The sequence below is a fragment of the Carettochelys insculpta genome, chromosome 18, assembly GCF_033958435.1.
Source record: "Carettochelys insculpta isolate YL-2023 chromosome 18, ASM3395843v1, whole genome shotgun sequence".
In the NCBI taxonomy this organism is placed as follows: domain Eukaryota; kingdom Metazoa; phylum Chordata; order Testudines; family Carettochelyidae; genus Carettochelys; species Carettochelys insculpta.
This window is the reverse complement of record NC_134154.1, coordinates 29,902,186-29,917,435: the sequence shown is the minus strand read 5'-3', so window position 1 is coordinate 29,917,435 and position 15,250 is coordinate 29,902,186. Positions and strand designations below refer to the sequence as shown.

Genomic DNA, 15,250 nt, shown 5'->3' with positions numbered 1-15,250 from the left:
GGGAAATTCACAGCTCTGTTGATGTTACTACTTTGGTTTCCCTGACTGTAACTCAGGACAATCATATACTAGTTTACACTGCAAAGACCATCTTTGCAACCAGAGAGGCTAGAAACTTCCTTTAAATTTGGGAGGGAAAAAAAAAAAAGATTAAATCTCAGAGGCAACAGCAAAAATCCATGTTTGTGTGGTCCTCTTCACAGCATGATTTTGTATTGCCTTTATAGACAAAATGAATATCCAAGATATTACAACATCCTCAGCGAGTGAGGTCACCCTCCTGTCAAAACAAAAGCAACAATGAGGATCGCATTCATTGCTTGTCCCCATGAGATTCATGTCTGGGCTTACACTTTCAAGAAGTTTTACTTCTCATGCATGAGTCTACAAACCGGCCTTTGAATATACACGCTTTCATTCTGTGAAGATCTGTCTGATGCAAAGTAGGGTTTTTTGTTCCTATCCGTAGTTCCTTACTGAACTCTTAAACAGTAAGGCAAAATGTGTATTCACCTCAGAAAAAACTAACAGGCAATAACAAAAAAATGTAGCACAAATACCTCCTTTTGTTCATAAAGCATCAAGTATATTTACAGTACTATACAAGTGAAAAATATTGCTTACTCGCATTAAACATTCACACATCTCTAAATTGCCTTGTTACATCATATTTAATTATGGAAACTGGTATTTACCCTAGTTATCATTATAGTTATTACCTAATCATTAACAAAAAATTATAAATAGGCAGGTGTCACACCCTCAAGCCCACGTAAATTGTCTTAGCTCCCTGAACTTCAGTGCATCTACAGGTATTTACACCGATTAAAGAGTTCTCCCTAGACTGCTAAACAAAAGGACATCTACAATGGCATCTTCAAAGTGCACAAGAAAAGGACCTGTCTTGACAAGGCACTCCAAGCCAGACCCTCTTGTTCTTATAGTCATAATCCTGCAAAGTCTTACACACACATTAACTTCATTGTGACTACTGGAAGTGCATACACTGAAGCACTTACCTAAGTCTTTGTAATCAACTGTAATTGGCATAAGTGAGCAAAACAGGTCTATTCTCGTACCACACTGCAGGAACCTCTGTTCTACATAAAAGATATACTGAAATTAAGGAAGAAAAATAGCATCTGAGATAAACTGAATGCAACCTATTATTTTTAAAGTTACATTATGGCACACTAATGACATTTAATACACAACGTATAACTTCCATTGACCTGAAAAGTTCACTCCACTTATGGAAAACTTTTCCTAGTGAGCAGAGATAATCAATTTTTGTGGGATCTATATCAGAAAAAAAAAACCCCCAACTTATTCTAACTTTTCTGCTCAAAAAAAAAACAAAACAAAAAACCTTTCTGCTAGAACTATGCAGTACTTGAGTCCTCAGAAAGCGTTAGTGCCTTTAATCCTTCTCAGCTTTCCCAAGCATCACTAAAAGTGAAATTATCAAAACTCTGGATTGCTATTTAGAAACTCATGAGCCCCAGGAAAATTGCCAAGAATCATATTATTTTTACTCTATGACGCTTACAAAAGCTATCAGAAGAGGACGCACTGAATTTATTCATGGGCGACAGGCACACAAAAAGCTCAAGAAAAATGTGAAGCAGGGATGATGCCCCTCTGCAGCAACTAAGAGGCTTGGAGATGAACAAGAAGCTTTCTTCCCCCCTTTCCAGCAGCCAAGCTGAGGAGACAGCACCTTCAAATTTATTTATTAGCCCGATATACCAAACTGAGCAGTCCATGAACACCACCCAAACAGGAACACCTGAGCCCTTCTAGGAAGGACTTCTATCTATCATCTACACTCCCTCTAGAGCAGGCATGTCAAACTCGAAGCCTACTGAAGGCCACACAAACAAAAACAGATACCTTTCAGGGTCACCAAGGAAAATGTACTTCTATTAGAAAGGCAATCATTTATTATTATAGATTATGTTTTAGGTATATTTTATAATATTTTTCAGGTCTGCTTTGAATATAATACTTGATGTGATTTTTATTGTTTTATAATTTTACTAGAAGTTCATAAAATTTTGTGTATAAAATTGTTACTTGCTCATATGTAATAATTTTTAATTTAAAATATAAGCTTAAGGTACTGTTAGCCAGTGGCCGGGTAATGTGTGGTGAGGTACCAGCTATGCCCTTGTTACCATCTGAGTCTTTAACCGCTAGAGCATAGGGCCCTTTGCAGCGGGCAGCCTGGGCCAGGCTGACCGATGCCCCAGGGTCCTAAACACCCGAGTCTTTTACTGCTAGAGCAGGGAGGTCTGTCGCAGTGGGCAGCCAGGATTGGCTGACGGGCGCCCCAGGAGTCTGCCCCGTGGAGGCGGCACGACTCTACGCTAGGCTGTTAGCACTCTCACCTATGGCCAGGCTGTGGTAACCAAACGGTTAAGTTCTTTTGATTGTGCCGGCTGTGTTGGAGTGACAGAGAGTGACAGCAGTCAGGCTTAGATCTGAACTAGTTACGAGTTTATTAAGCTACAGTTATAAGCGTGCGGTTACAAAAGGCTATTGTCTACTTCTTATATGCTAGCAGAGTACAGGTGTTAACAGGTTACGTTACAATCCAATACGACGACGTCTTAATACAACGACATCTATCTATAGAGCTCTAATTCTTTAAATGTGTGCACCAAAAGGAGACCTTAATGTGGGTACTTCTTAACCTCCTTGCGTCTCTCGATACCAGTGTAGCCAAGCCAGGATCGGTCACTCAATTCCGCGGAAAGACGAATACGAGGTTGGGCGTCCCCAGTTGCGGACCTCAGGAGGCAGTCACCTGACCCGACCAGCAGTTAGTTGGTAGGAATGCACTCTGAGTCAGTGTGCTGCTGGGCCCATTCTTTATACCCCTTGGGTCACGTATTCTCTTTCTTATCTATGGTGTCAGATCGTACTGGTCTGTCTTTTGTTACGCCAGTTTTTACAAGGGCAATTCTTACTTAATTTGCACTTGTAAGACAGGAGATAAAGAATTTGGGAGTACAGGACATTTTTTTACAAGGGCAGAGATTTCTCTTCTGGGATAACTGTGTGGGTGCATCACTCCATTAATGCCAGCCAAGGGCAGTTCTCTGAGGCCCTTCATTAACAGTTAGCCTGCTAGCCCTCTATCTGTGTTTTCTGTTTCTCACGGTCATGATGAGCCAGCACATCTGGGCCCCTTTAGGAAGGCATCAAAGACTATGCTGTTCAACTGCTGTTCAGTGCACTGTGTGCTCTGAGGCACCTTAGAGGGGAGGCAAAAGCTGGTCTATAGTGGGGTGATTTTGTTTGGCTACAGGTACTCTGTGCCCACAGCAACTCCTGGCCCTGGCAAGGTACAGAGGGTTGATGCTGCCAGTGCGGCTTTGCACCCTGGCTGGCTCCCAGCCCCAGAGCCACAAAAAAATGTGATGGGGCCTCATGTTTGACATGTTTGAGGTAGAGCTTTCTGGTAAGCTCCTGTACCTCATTTTTTCATATTAGTCTCTAGCATGTAGCCCTTTACCTAACAGGCATCTTGTAAATTTTCAAGCACTGTCCTTTCTACACGGCATTCTTCCTTGCTGGAAATTTATACGCAAATCAGAACTGGAAGCTTCGAAAAGCATCTATTCCAGAAGAAACAAAGCTGTCCCAAAACGACGTCATGATTTTCAGCTTTTTCAACAGAAATGCCAAGGGGACTCAAGAAGCACGTAGAGTTCAGTCCCTTCTCACAGTTAGATGCAGCTGACAGAGGTAAAATGGTCACTGCCCAGTCTATACACAGTTTCCAACATGGCTACAAGTTGAGGAGTTGTGCAACAGCAGAATTACATGTCTGATTTCCCCTGATTGTTGATACCTAGTTTATTGTGACAGCCCAGACCAGGCAGGATGACAGAAACAGATTGGGAAACTCTCTGGCCTATCATGTGTGGATGGACTACAATCTTCAGGGTTGTCCAACAGGCAAGGACCTTTTATCAGTACTGAATGCATAATTTAATATAAATAAAAAATAGGTACCACGCTGAATGCTCTCCCATGAACTGTAGATTTAAAAAGAGATTTTCTATGTTATGAAGGGTTTTCTATATGGCTATGTCTGCACAAGAAGCATCTGTTGACACAAGTGACTGTCAGAAGGGATTTCCCAGAAAAACTTCTGTCGACACATTGCATCTACACACAAAAGCATATCGAAAGAGCAAGCTGCTCTGTCAGAGAACAGCCAGACTGCCCGGCTCTCTCTCAAAAGAACGGCCCACTGGAAACTCTGCAGAGGGCTGCCCAATAAACCAGAAGCTCTGTCTATCGACCAAACGGCCCCAGATTGTCTACATGGATTTGTCTCGACAGAACACTGTCGAGAGAGGCATTAGACCTGAACAGGGACAGGTATAACACTGCCGGAGGATGTGCTGGGTTTTGCTGACAAACTGCTGACAAAGCACATTTTGCATGTAGATGTTCTGGGAATTTTTCTAATGAAATCCTGGTTTTGCTGGAAAAACCCTCTTGCGTTGATGTAACCTAATACGCCACAAAAAAATTGTCTCTAGAAACTCAGTCACTCTGTTCTGCACTAATTTCTTTTACAGCACAAATGGAAGAATGAAGGCTATAAGCATTATCACCTGTAGTAACTGGAAAGAAAAAAATATCTGATGACCACAATAAAAAAAATACCACAGCAGCGTAAAAAAAAAACAACTTTGGTTCAATGGGTAACCTCAGATAAACACAAAGGAAAAGAGAGTGAGTAGCCTGCAAGTCTTTGGACAGGGAACAAAGCTATTAAAGAGTTATAAAACATATTTTATTCTGGAAGAGCATAAACTATTTTTTAAAAATCTTTAAAAATATTTTGCTAAAGTAACCTTGAGAACTAATTCATTCCGGATTAGGTTTTACAGATTTGTTTCTGTTTTTATAAATAAGTAGGTTTTGCTCACTATACACTAAAAATAAATCTTGACACATATTTCACCATAACCAGTACCAGTTCTTTTAAAAAAGTGTAGAAAAATATCTGGATTATGTTACCAATTAACTTGCCCATCTTTTTAATCAGGCAATATCTTCCATGTAAGACATACCTCTTCACTATGTCCCAGAATAGCGTAGACAAAAAATATCTTAACCACTTAAAAAAGGTGTGAACCTTTCTGTTTTATGGCATAAAGAAAAAAACTATTTTTAAGGTGGCAGGGGGAACTGAACAATATCCATTTTTAAAGTGTGTCTGATGCAGCTGATACAACTTCACAGTTACCCTGGTAACAATGTTTACGTTCCTTGCTTGCCATGAAAATTGCCTGCCATTGCCACAGAAAAAGAGTGTTTGACAGAACATCTATTGCCCTTTACCACAATACTGACATTCGACATTGCCACACACAGCAGATTATATTGAACAGATTTATACCATTATGCCCTGAAGAATCAAATCCAAAACAATACGAACCGGGTGCATGGTGACCCAGATTAGCACAACATACCATCTGCCAAATACAATTTTCCTTAATTCCATTCCACAGTGACAAGTCAAAGTCACACGGATGACTTGATTTGGTACCTGTTTCTGATGCATGGTATTCATGCAGTTAGTTATGGAGCTTCTCAAAAAAGGCAAGTACAGTAACAGTCCTCCAATTCGATCCACACAGACCCTTTGTTACTAAAACTGAACGTAATAAACAATGCAGGGAAAAAGTGGATTCACAGACTTGAACTGAATATAGCTGTTGAAATGGAAATCTACCACTTCAGACAGGGTGATCATCTGTCTTGGTTTTGGTGCCACAGTCCCGTATTTGGGATGCCAGGATGGCATCTGGATTTATTTTGTCAAAGGGGCTAATTGCCCCATATGTTCCTGCGGCTGCCGTCTGCTTCCCCTTTGGCAGCAAGGCTGCCCCCCAGCTTTCCCCAGCTGGGGAGCTGGACCTGGCCACAGCTACCCCACCCCCCAGCTTCTCCCAGCTCGGAGAGCCAGGAGCAGGACCCACGCAGCAGCACAGATGCTCCCCAGCTTCCCCCGGATCCCACGCTGCAGCATGGCTGACCCCAAGTTTCCCGTGCCAGGGGAAGCCGGGAGCTCCCCAGCTTCCCCACTTCCCCCGCCACAGAGCAGCTGACCCCAACTTCCCCCTCCATTGGGGGAGCTGGAAGCTGGACCCGTGCCATGGCTGCCCCCCACCCAGCTTCCCACAGCTGGGGGAGCCAGAGCTGGACCCACATTGCAGCACAGCTGCCCACCAGCTTCCCTCAGCTGAGGGAGCTGGGAGCCGGAGCAGCAGCACCGTGCCCCCCGGCCCCAGCTGGTGGAAGCCGGGAGCTTCTCTGGGAGGGTGTCAGCCCCCACAGAGCAGCCACCTCCTGACTCCTGTCCTGTTTTGGCCAGGATGCCACCCTTCCCCTTGTCTCTCATTTGGGCAGGGAATATATGGGTTCAGAACTTCAGAACATCTAGATCCTGATTCTCCTCTCTCTGAAATCTATGGCAGACCCTCCACTGACTTCATGGCAGCATGATGAGACCCCCACATATATTTTTTAATCAGCTTACTTATGCTCAAGTGCAACAGAAATTTAACGATACAGTTATAGAATTGGAGGGCAGGAAGGGACTTAGGTGGTCACCTAGTCCAGCTTCCTGCCTGAAGTAGGATCAACCCCAACTAAATCATCCCAGGCAGGACTTTGTCAAGCTGGGACTTAAAAACTAGAGAAGGAGAGTCCACCACCTCTCTAGGTAATACATTCCACTTCTTCACCAACCTCCTAGGGAAATCATTTTTCCTAATATCCAACCTACATCTCCCACTCTGTAACTTCAGACCACTGCTCCTTGTTCTGCCATCCGTCACCACTGAGAACAGTCTCTCTCCATCCTCTTTAGAGCCCCCTTTCAGGAAGTTGAAGACTGATAGAAGATCACCCCTCAGTCTTCTCTTCTGCAAACTAAATAAGCCCAAATCTCTCAGCCTCTCCTCACAGGTCACGTGCTCCAGCCCTCTAATCATTTTTAATGCCCTTCCCTGAACCCACTCCAATGCATCCACATCCCTTCCATACTCAGGGGCCCAGAACAGGACACAATACTACAGATTGTGTATTGTTCCCCTCACCAGTGCCACATAGAGGGGAACAATAACTTCACTAGATCTGCTGGAAATGCTTCTCCATATGCATCCCAATATGCCATTAGCCTTCTTGGCTACAAGCGCACACTGTTGACTTATATCCAGCCTCTCATCCACCGTAATCCCCAGGTCTCTGTACTGCACTGCTACTTAACCAGCCTGCAACCAGCCTGTAACAATGTTTGGGATTCTTGCCCTTGTAGTCACGTATGAAGTACTGCATGTTGTTCCAGTTTTGGTATAGCGTAAGTATCTATTATTTAGATGCACCAAATAATGGCAAATACAAATCTTTCCCACCTATTGATCCAGATCTTGTACATGTTGTTACTGAGCACTGCTATAACTGCAAATACGCAGGTTAATTTAGCCAGAAACAAGCTAACTGTGTGCACAATACTTTGGAATAGAGAAGCCCTGGACTTGTTTTCAGTTACACCAGATTTACAAAAAAAACTAAGAGAGAAAGAGAACAAACTGATATTAAAATATAGTTCAGCAAAGTCTAAATCTCAACTGCTGTACAACACATTATGGATGCCACAGTCTTTAATAAGATGAGGCTTTAAAAAGATTTAAATACTGTGGAGTGACACAGGTAATAGAGAAGGAGGCAATAGCATTAACATTTTCTTAGGCATTACTCATTCTAGGGAGGAAACGAAACAAAACCAGTTAGAAGATGATAAATCCAGACTCCCAGTTGATATTCAGATTAGGCAACTATTTGTCCTGTTGACTGATGTTAATGAGGGAAAAGGAAAGGGGAACAGTGAAGGGAGGAAGAGGGAGCAGGAGTCTTATCTGCAGCTATAGCTATAGCTCAACATGCTTTTCCGAACAGCTTTACTGTTTAATCCCATTAAAATGGATGCATTATTCTCACAGAAATGGAGACAATAACCACCACCATCACCACCAAAACAACAACAACAAAGGAAGAAAACTATCTGGAAGCAACCAATTTATAAATATTTATGCAAATATGAATGCTGCAACATCCTCCCAAGCCTGCAAGAGAAGTTACCACTGTGTCAGTTTAACAAATCACGACATGCCACCGTGCCAGAGCTGAGAGCTACAGTGGAGAACAGACAAGTCCAACTGAGTGGCAGCTGAAAATTTACCTTCAGAGCCAGCCTGCGGGAGAGAGAAGCACACAAAGCCCCTGAGCATTGCTCCAGCAGCCGTGCGGCGTCCAAGCTATTGACACGCACCGGCCAGCCCCGAGCCCAGCCCCACGGGGAAGCTGTCAACCAACTTTGAGAACTCGGCCCGGACCAACATTTTCCAACTCGGACGGGAGACCTGGTGTGGGCTCCACCGCCACCGCTCGCAGCTCCCTTCGCAGCTGCAGCCACCGGCCTGAGCGAGGGACAGGCAGGGACGCACGGGTGGGCCTGGGCACGTGGGGCGAGGCTTGGCCAGGCGCTCCCACAGAAGCCATGACTAGTTAACACGGCCGGCCGGGAGGGGGAGGGGAAGGGGAAGGGGGATTCAGGGAGATGGGGGCAGGGAGGCCGGGGGGGGCAGAGGGGGGAAGGGCACGGAGGTGGGGGCCTGTGCCTGGGGCAGGGAGGTGGGGGGCTGTGCCGGGGGCGGGGCGGGGCAGGGCAGGGGGCAGGGAAAGGAGGTGGGGGGCTGTGCCTGGGGCGGGGCAGGGCAGGGAGGTGGGGGGCTGTGCCGGGGGCGGGGCAGGGCAGGGGGCAGGGAAGGGAGGTGGGGAGCAGGGCAGGGAGGTGGGGGGCTGTGCCAGGGGCGGGGCAGGGCAGGGAGGTGGGGAGCAGGGCAGGGAGGTGGGGGGCTGTGCCAGGGGCGGGGCAGGGCAGGGAGGTGGGGGGCTGTGCCTCGAGCAGGGAAAGGAGGTGGGGGGCTGTGCCTCGAGCAGGGAAAGGAGGTGGGGGGCTGTGCCTGGGGCGGGGCGGGGAGGTGGGGGGCTGTGCCGGGGGCAGGGCAGGGCAGGGAGGTGGGGAGCAGGGCAGGGAGGTGGGGGGCTGTGCCGGGGGCGGGGCAGGGCAGGGAGGTGAGGGGTTGTGCCTCGAGCAGGGCAGGGAGGTGGGGGGCTGTGCCGGGGGCAGGGCAGGGAGGTGGGGGGCTGTGCCGGGGGCAGGGCAGGGCAGGGAGGTGGGGAGCAGGGCAGGGAGGTGGGGGGCTGTGCCGGGGGCAGGGCAGGGAGGTGGGGGGCTGTGCCGGGGGCAGGGCAGGGCAGGGAGGTGGGGAGCAGGGCAGGGAGGTGGGGGGCTGTGCCGGGGGCAGGGCAGGGCAGGGAGGTGAGGGGTTGTGCCTCGAGCAGGGCAGGGAGGTGGGGGGCTGTGCCGGGGGCAGGGCAGGGAGGTGGGGGGCTGTGCCGGGGGCAGGGCAGGGCAGGGAGGTGGGGGGCTGTGCCTCGAGCAGGGCAGGGAGGTGGGGGGCTGTGCCGGGGGCAGGGCAGGGAGGTGGGGGGCTGTGCCGGGGGCAGGGCAGGGCAGGGAGGTGGGGGGCTGTGCCTCGAGCAGGGCAGGGAGGTGGGGGGCTGTGCCTGGGGGATGGGCTCAGGGTGCCCTTGCACAGGGCAGGTGGGAGGCGCAGGGTGCCCGGGGGGCGCAGGGTGCCCTGCCGGGGGCGGGTCCCGCGGGGGTCCGCTCCGCAGCGCCCTCGGAGGGCGGGGGCTGAGGCAGCTGGGCCCCTCCCCCAGAGCGCGTCCCGGGGGTGCAAGCCCCGAAGAGCCCCCACCTGCCTCCTGCGTGCGGCTCCTCCGCCCCGGCGCGGCGCCTCCTCCCACCGCCGCCGGGCGCGCGGCGCAGCCTAACCTGCTGTTGGGGGAGGGGGAGAGCGCCGGCGGCCGGTCCGCGCACAGCGAGGGCCCGCCCCGCCCGTTCGGGCCCCGCGCAGCCTAACCTGCTGCCTGCCCCGCGGGAGGGACCCAGGGAAGCGCCGCTGTTGCCATGGTGACCGCGAGCTCGGCGGGGCGGGGCGGGGCTTTCCCACGGAGGGGGGCGGGGCAGCGCTCCTGCACCTGCCGCTGCCGGGGGGCGTCCGCCTGGTGCCGCCGCGGGCGTTGCAGCGCCCTGGCTGGCGGTGCTGCCATGGGGTGCAGCGGCTCCCGCGCCGTGCTGCGGGCTTTGGGGTGCCCCCCCGGCCGGGCGGGGCCCCCGGGGGCAGCCAGGGGGCTGGGGCTGGGGGGGAGCTGCGCTGCTGCACCCTCTGGCCGGAAGCAGTTTCCGCCCTGTCCAGGGTTTGCTCTCCGCTTCGCTGGCTGAGGCTCGGCGGCCCGCCCCGCCCTCCATTGTACCAGCCCCGCTGGGCCAGGCGCCTGCTGGCCGGCGGTGCTTTGCCTGGCTCGGTGGGGGTGGGGTGGGCAGGCGGTGCTCGGAGCTGTACAAACCCGCAGGCAGGGCTGGAGAGCACAGCCCTCCTGGCCTTCCTCACTGGAGGACTGCTGAGTTTGTGCCCTGCTGGGTGCAAGGCTTGGCAGGGCTGAGCCCGTGACAACGTCACGCAGTGCCACCCTTTCTGGTGGTGGTGGTGGTGGTGGGGGGGGGCCTTTTGGCAATTGTCACTGCTGCTCGTGCGATAACGTGGTACAGATTACATTGCCGAGGCCTGGCGGGTAGGGGAGTCTGGCTCTTTCCGGCTGTATGAGCAAAACCCAGCCAAGGCACTCATTCCCAAGTGAAAACAAATAGCAGTCAAGTAGCACTTTAAAGACTAGCAAAATGGTTTATTAGGTGAGCTTTCGTGGGACAGACCCACTTCTGGTCTGAAGAAGTGGGTCTGTCCCACGAAAGCTCACCTAATAAACCATTTTGCTAGTCTTTAAAGTGCTACTTGACTGCTTTTTGTTTTGATAGTGTATAGACTAGTGCGGCTTCCTCTGTTACTATTCCCAAATCAGAACACTGACATGGGGACGCAGTCCTGAATAAATCGGACACCCCCTAAGAGGGTCCATTAGAATCTGTCCTGCCCTGCCCTTCTACCTGGTTGGGTTTCACGTAATGTGGGCAGCTGTGGAAATGTGACACTTGGCCATTAAGGAAGGTGCGGTGCTCTATAAACCGTGAGTCCAAAGTAGCAAGGAGGCAGAGTGACACTCTTGGGGTCATGAGTCATTGTAAACAAAAAATGTCTGCATTGAGGTGTGGACTAAAGGGAGAGTCCAACCTTTAGTACCTAGACATATGCTGTTGAAAGGCCAGGTGAGAGGTGACAGCCATTTGTCTCTTAGCATGACAGCTCTGCACCCACGTTTAGATTCCCGCTTCAGAGCAAAGACACTGCAGCAAATTCATCCTTCACTTATTCCTATGACATGCCTCTGATGTCAACAAATGTCATAGCATTGTAAGAATAGACTTTGTGCCCATTGCAAAACTACACCATGGCCAATGTTTCAGAATATTTAACAGGAAATAACTACACAATATTTAACTTCTATTGTATTCAAAGGAAAATGGCAGCAGCAGAGATGCTCTTGTGTTTTGGTGGAAAGGGGTGTAGATTCCAAGTCTTGGCAAGGCCCTGACATGTTTTGCAAGATTCACTCTTGAGTAATCACAGACTGAATCCTAGCAAGGGAGGCATCTGTTGTGGTTAAAGCACTTGTCTCAGCCTCAAGAAATCACACTTCAGTTCCCATCACATCTCTGCCATGGGTTTTCTGTATAGATAAGATCCCTCTGCGTAGCATACAGATAATACTACTGTCTGCTTTGACTCCACATTATAAGCTCTTTGAGAAAAGATTGTTTACGACATGTATGTACAGCACCTAGCACAGCAGGATCCTGATCTCAGTTGGTCTGATCTACAACTAACATTAACTAACTGATAGCTATTATTCAGGTGCTTGCTTCAATGGCCTCTTCCTTCATAGAGCTGCCTACACTCAGAAACAGCCACTCATCAGACACCTACCCAAGCAGGTTATCCAATGCTATAAAGTCTTTTCAGAATCCCATGATTTTGGTGGCTGCCCCTCAGAGCTACTTGAAGGAAAAGCAAATATTCTCAAGAAGCTGCTGAGATTCGCTTCGGGCTGCCTGCTGGGATTCCCACCTTCTGAAGAGAAAACCTCTGCTGTACCTTTAGAAGCGCTGAAAATGAAAATTCGAGCTGGCACTTTTAAAGCTTCAGCTATAGCCACCGAACTTACTTCCCAGGTGCGTCAATGTCCAGCCTGCTGCTGGCACCAATTCCATACATAGTGTCACAGATGTACACAGCACCTAGGACAGGTGAAATAACACCAGCAGGATGGTGTGCTGAAGTGCTTACAGTCTAAAGCTATAACACAAGGGCCCAAATTCTAGCCCTTGTCATTTTGGTGGGGACCTGACCACAGGGTACCAATACAGTTCAAGCAGCACTGAGGAAGTAGGATGCTGAGATCTTGCCCCCAGGCTCTGAGCAATTTACACCTGGACGAGCAACGCTGAAGCTGGTTCAGTGAGGTTCAGAAGCTGGGCTGGAGCGCCTCTAGCATTTTCCACCTTCCCTAGGTGGAGTGCATTTGCTGCAGTCGTTCATGGAGAGCAGAGTCCCACTGTCATTATGTAGTGTATTGGAAAGGATTCCTTCCCCTCATGGTGTCCCCCATCCTCACACAAACCTCTCTTCTTCAGGAATTATTACTTGACTCAGGCAATAAGTGCCATCCCTGGGTGATATTAAGTCCCACCCAGAGTACACAAATGAAAGCTGTAATTCCATCCAGAGTGGTGATAGCAATTGCATGCAAATACTGCAATACCCAACAGACATGGCCACTTGAACTTTGCATTCTTGGTTTATGATACCATCAGAAACCTGACTGCACTTATATATAAGTTCTGTAGCCAGCTCGAGAGTATGTTACTCCTTGTAAAATAATAATTTTTGTCTTTTTGGCTTTTAAAAATGTTTCAGATTTGCCATCAAAATAAAGAGTAAGTCTTAACAGATTTAGATATATCCATAGATCATTAGCACAGCTGTTTTCTGTCCTTTTTCTGCTGTCACAATAATCACATGTAAAGTCCATTAAATTATGAACAACAAGTCGTCCTGTGTCACCTTATAGACTAACAGATACCCTGGTGTTAGTCTATAAGGTGCCACAGGAGTCTCGTTGTTTTTAAAGATACACACTAACTCAGCTACCACGCTGATACTTGTCATTAAATTATGAGCATCGGTGTTCTTTTCTGCCACCTCTGTCAAACTTTACAGCTTGAAAAAAGTTTACACACAAAATGAAATTACAAATGAATAACATCACATGTGACTGATATCAAACATTGTTTATTTCAATGAGGGTCTATCTGTTCCTTCAGTTTTGTCCCTCACCTCTAGTGTGTCAGTCAGTGCCCTACAGTGGAGAAATAGGTTAACTGCAGATGGTATACATCCAAGTACTGCTCTTCCAGTGACTGGGACACATACTGGATTTGAATTACACTAGATTCAAAGGCCAGAGGCACTGTGATCATCTAGTCTGCCCTCAGGTGTAACACTGGCTACAGAACATCCTCAAGATAATGGCTAAAAATATGTCTTTTAGAAAAACCCACTCGGTTTAAAAGTTGTCAGTGATGACAAATCCACTATGACCCTCAGTAAATTGTTCCAATAGTGAATGGCCCTCGCTGTTAAAGACACACGATTCAATAACTATATATTCAAACTGGACAAATTCAGACTGGGAATACGGTGTACATTTCTGTCTGCTAGATCGAAGAACTCATTAGCAAGTATTTGTTCCCCTCTAAGCACATATACATTGTAATCAGGTCAGCCTCCAACCTCTTTGTTAAGTTTAAAAATAAAGTTGCTTGTACAGTAGGGCAGCTGCCACATTCTGGCAAGGGACTGGTTAAAAGCAGCCTGAAAGCAACCTGCACAAAGCCTTCCAATCAAAGAGACACTTTAAGGGAGCGGTCAAAGTGTAGCTTGTCGGGGCAGTGCCAGTATGAGAGGGTCCTGACCAGTGGAAGTGGAAGAATAGTTCTTAGGGAGAAGCACCTTGAGGGGAGCAATACTGGGCAGGCTGGGGAAAGACGAGTGGAGTGTAGGGGGGAAGAGTAACACTTGACACAAGGGCTGAGAAGGTGCAAGGTCAAGGGGAAACGGCCCAGAGAACACTGAGGGGAGTGAGGGAGGACAAGACCAAGGCTGCAGCCAGAGGGTGCCCAGGTCAAGTTCCATTGCCTGTGCTGAAAAGGGAGGAAAGAGCAGGAGGAAAGGCAGGGTGACAGCACTGAGGATCTTGGCAGGCCTCTGTAGCTGAGAACAGCATCTGACTGAAGGGAACCCCTGGAGCCTGCAAAGGGGCAGGGAAATGGAGAGAAAGAGGCTGAGTTGTAGCTGGGTACAGGTTAGGTCAGGGAGTAAAAGGCAGCAGGTGACGCAGGCAGCGAAGAGGGGAGGCCTTCTGGAATGTCCCTGGCTGGAGAGGGACTTAAAGAAATAACAATGGGACCTGCAAAGTAGAGAGGAGAGGCAGGAAGGCAGGTCTGCTCCCTCAGATACCTCCAACAATAGCATCAAGTGGGTTCACACTTTGTCTCTGTGATTCCTGTTCATGTGCTCTGGAAGCAAGAGGGCTGCTTTTCATTCGCTATAGCTGCCCTCCTCCACAATCTCACCTTGGGCTCAAAGTGTCAAGCTGAACCCAGTCCATCTTGTGCATTGTCCCCCGTAAGAAAGACAAATTCGTCCCAATACTGGTGCAGCTGAGGTAGCAAAGGTGCACTTGACTGACTGAGTCAGAGTGAACAATTCTGCAGAAAAGGCACCTCTGGGTTGCTGGGTACACCAGCAGCACAAGTATGGGGGTTAATGTTCAAACAGTTAACTGGTAAGACTCACCCTAAACAGATGAGGCTTACTTGTTACGATTTACGGGTAGGGGCTGCCTCCAGCTCTGGCATGGCCCACCACAGCCAGAGGGCACTCCAGCACAGCTGGAGCAGACCCTATCCCCAGTAGCCCTTCCCTGCCAGTTAATCGGTTAACCCAGGGGTCTGCAACCTGCAGCTCTTTAAGGACTGGGTGGCTCCCACTGCTATAATTGCAAAGTAAAAAAAAAAAACCCTTCTGATTATTTTTGACAAAAATCATGAACATCTAAAGGCCAAACAATCAAC

At 48.9% G+C, this 15,250-nt stretch overlaps 1 protein-coding gene across 3 annotated transcripts in view; it reads right to left on the bottom strand.

The window, feature by feature from the left end:
• Nucleotides 1–9,890, bottom strand: part of KIAA1671 (KIAA1671 ortholog) — a 143,387-nt gene extending 133,497 nt beyond the window's left edge. For all 3 annotated transcript variants that reach the window (XM_075013245.1, XM_075013247.1, XM_075013242.1), the window contains exon 1: nt 9,858–9,890. The gene's annotated coding sequence lies outside the window, so the exon portion shown is untranslated. The remainder of the gene's footprint in view (nt 1–9,857) is intronic.
• Nucleotides 9,891–15,250: the final 5,360 nt, after the last annotated feature.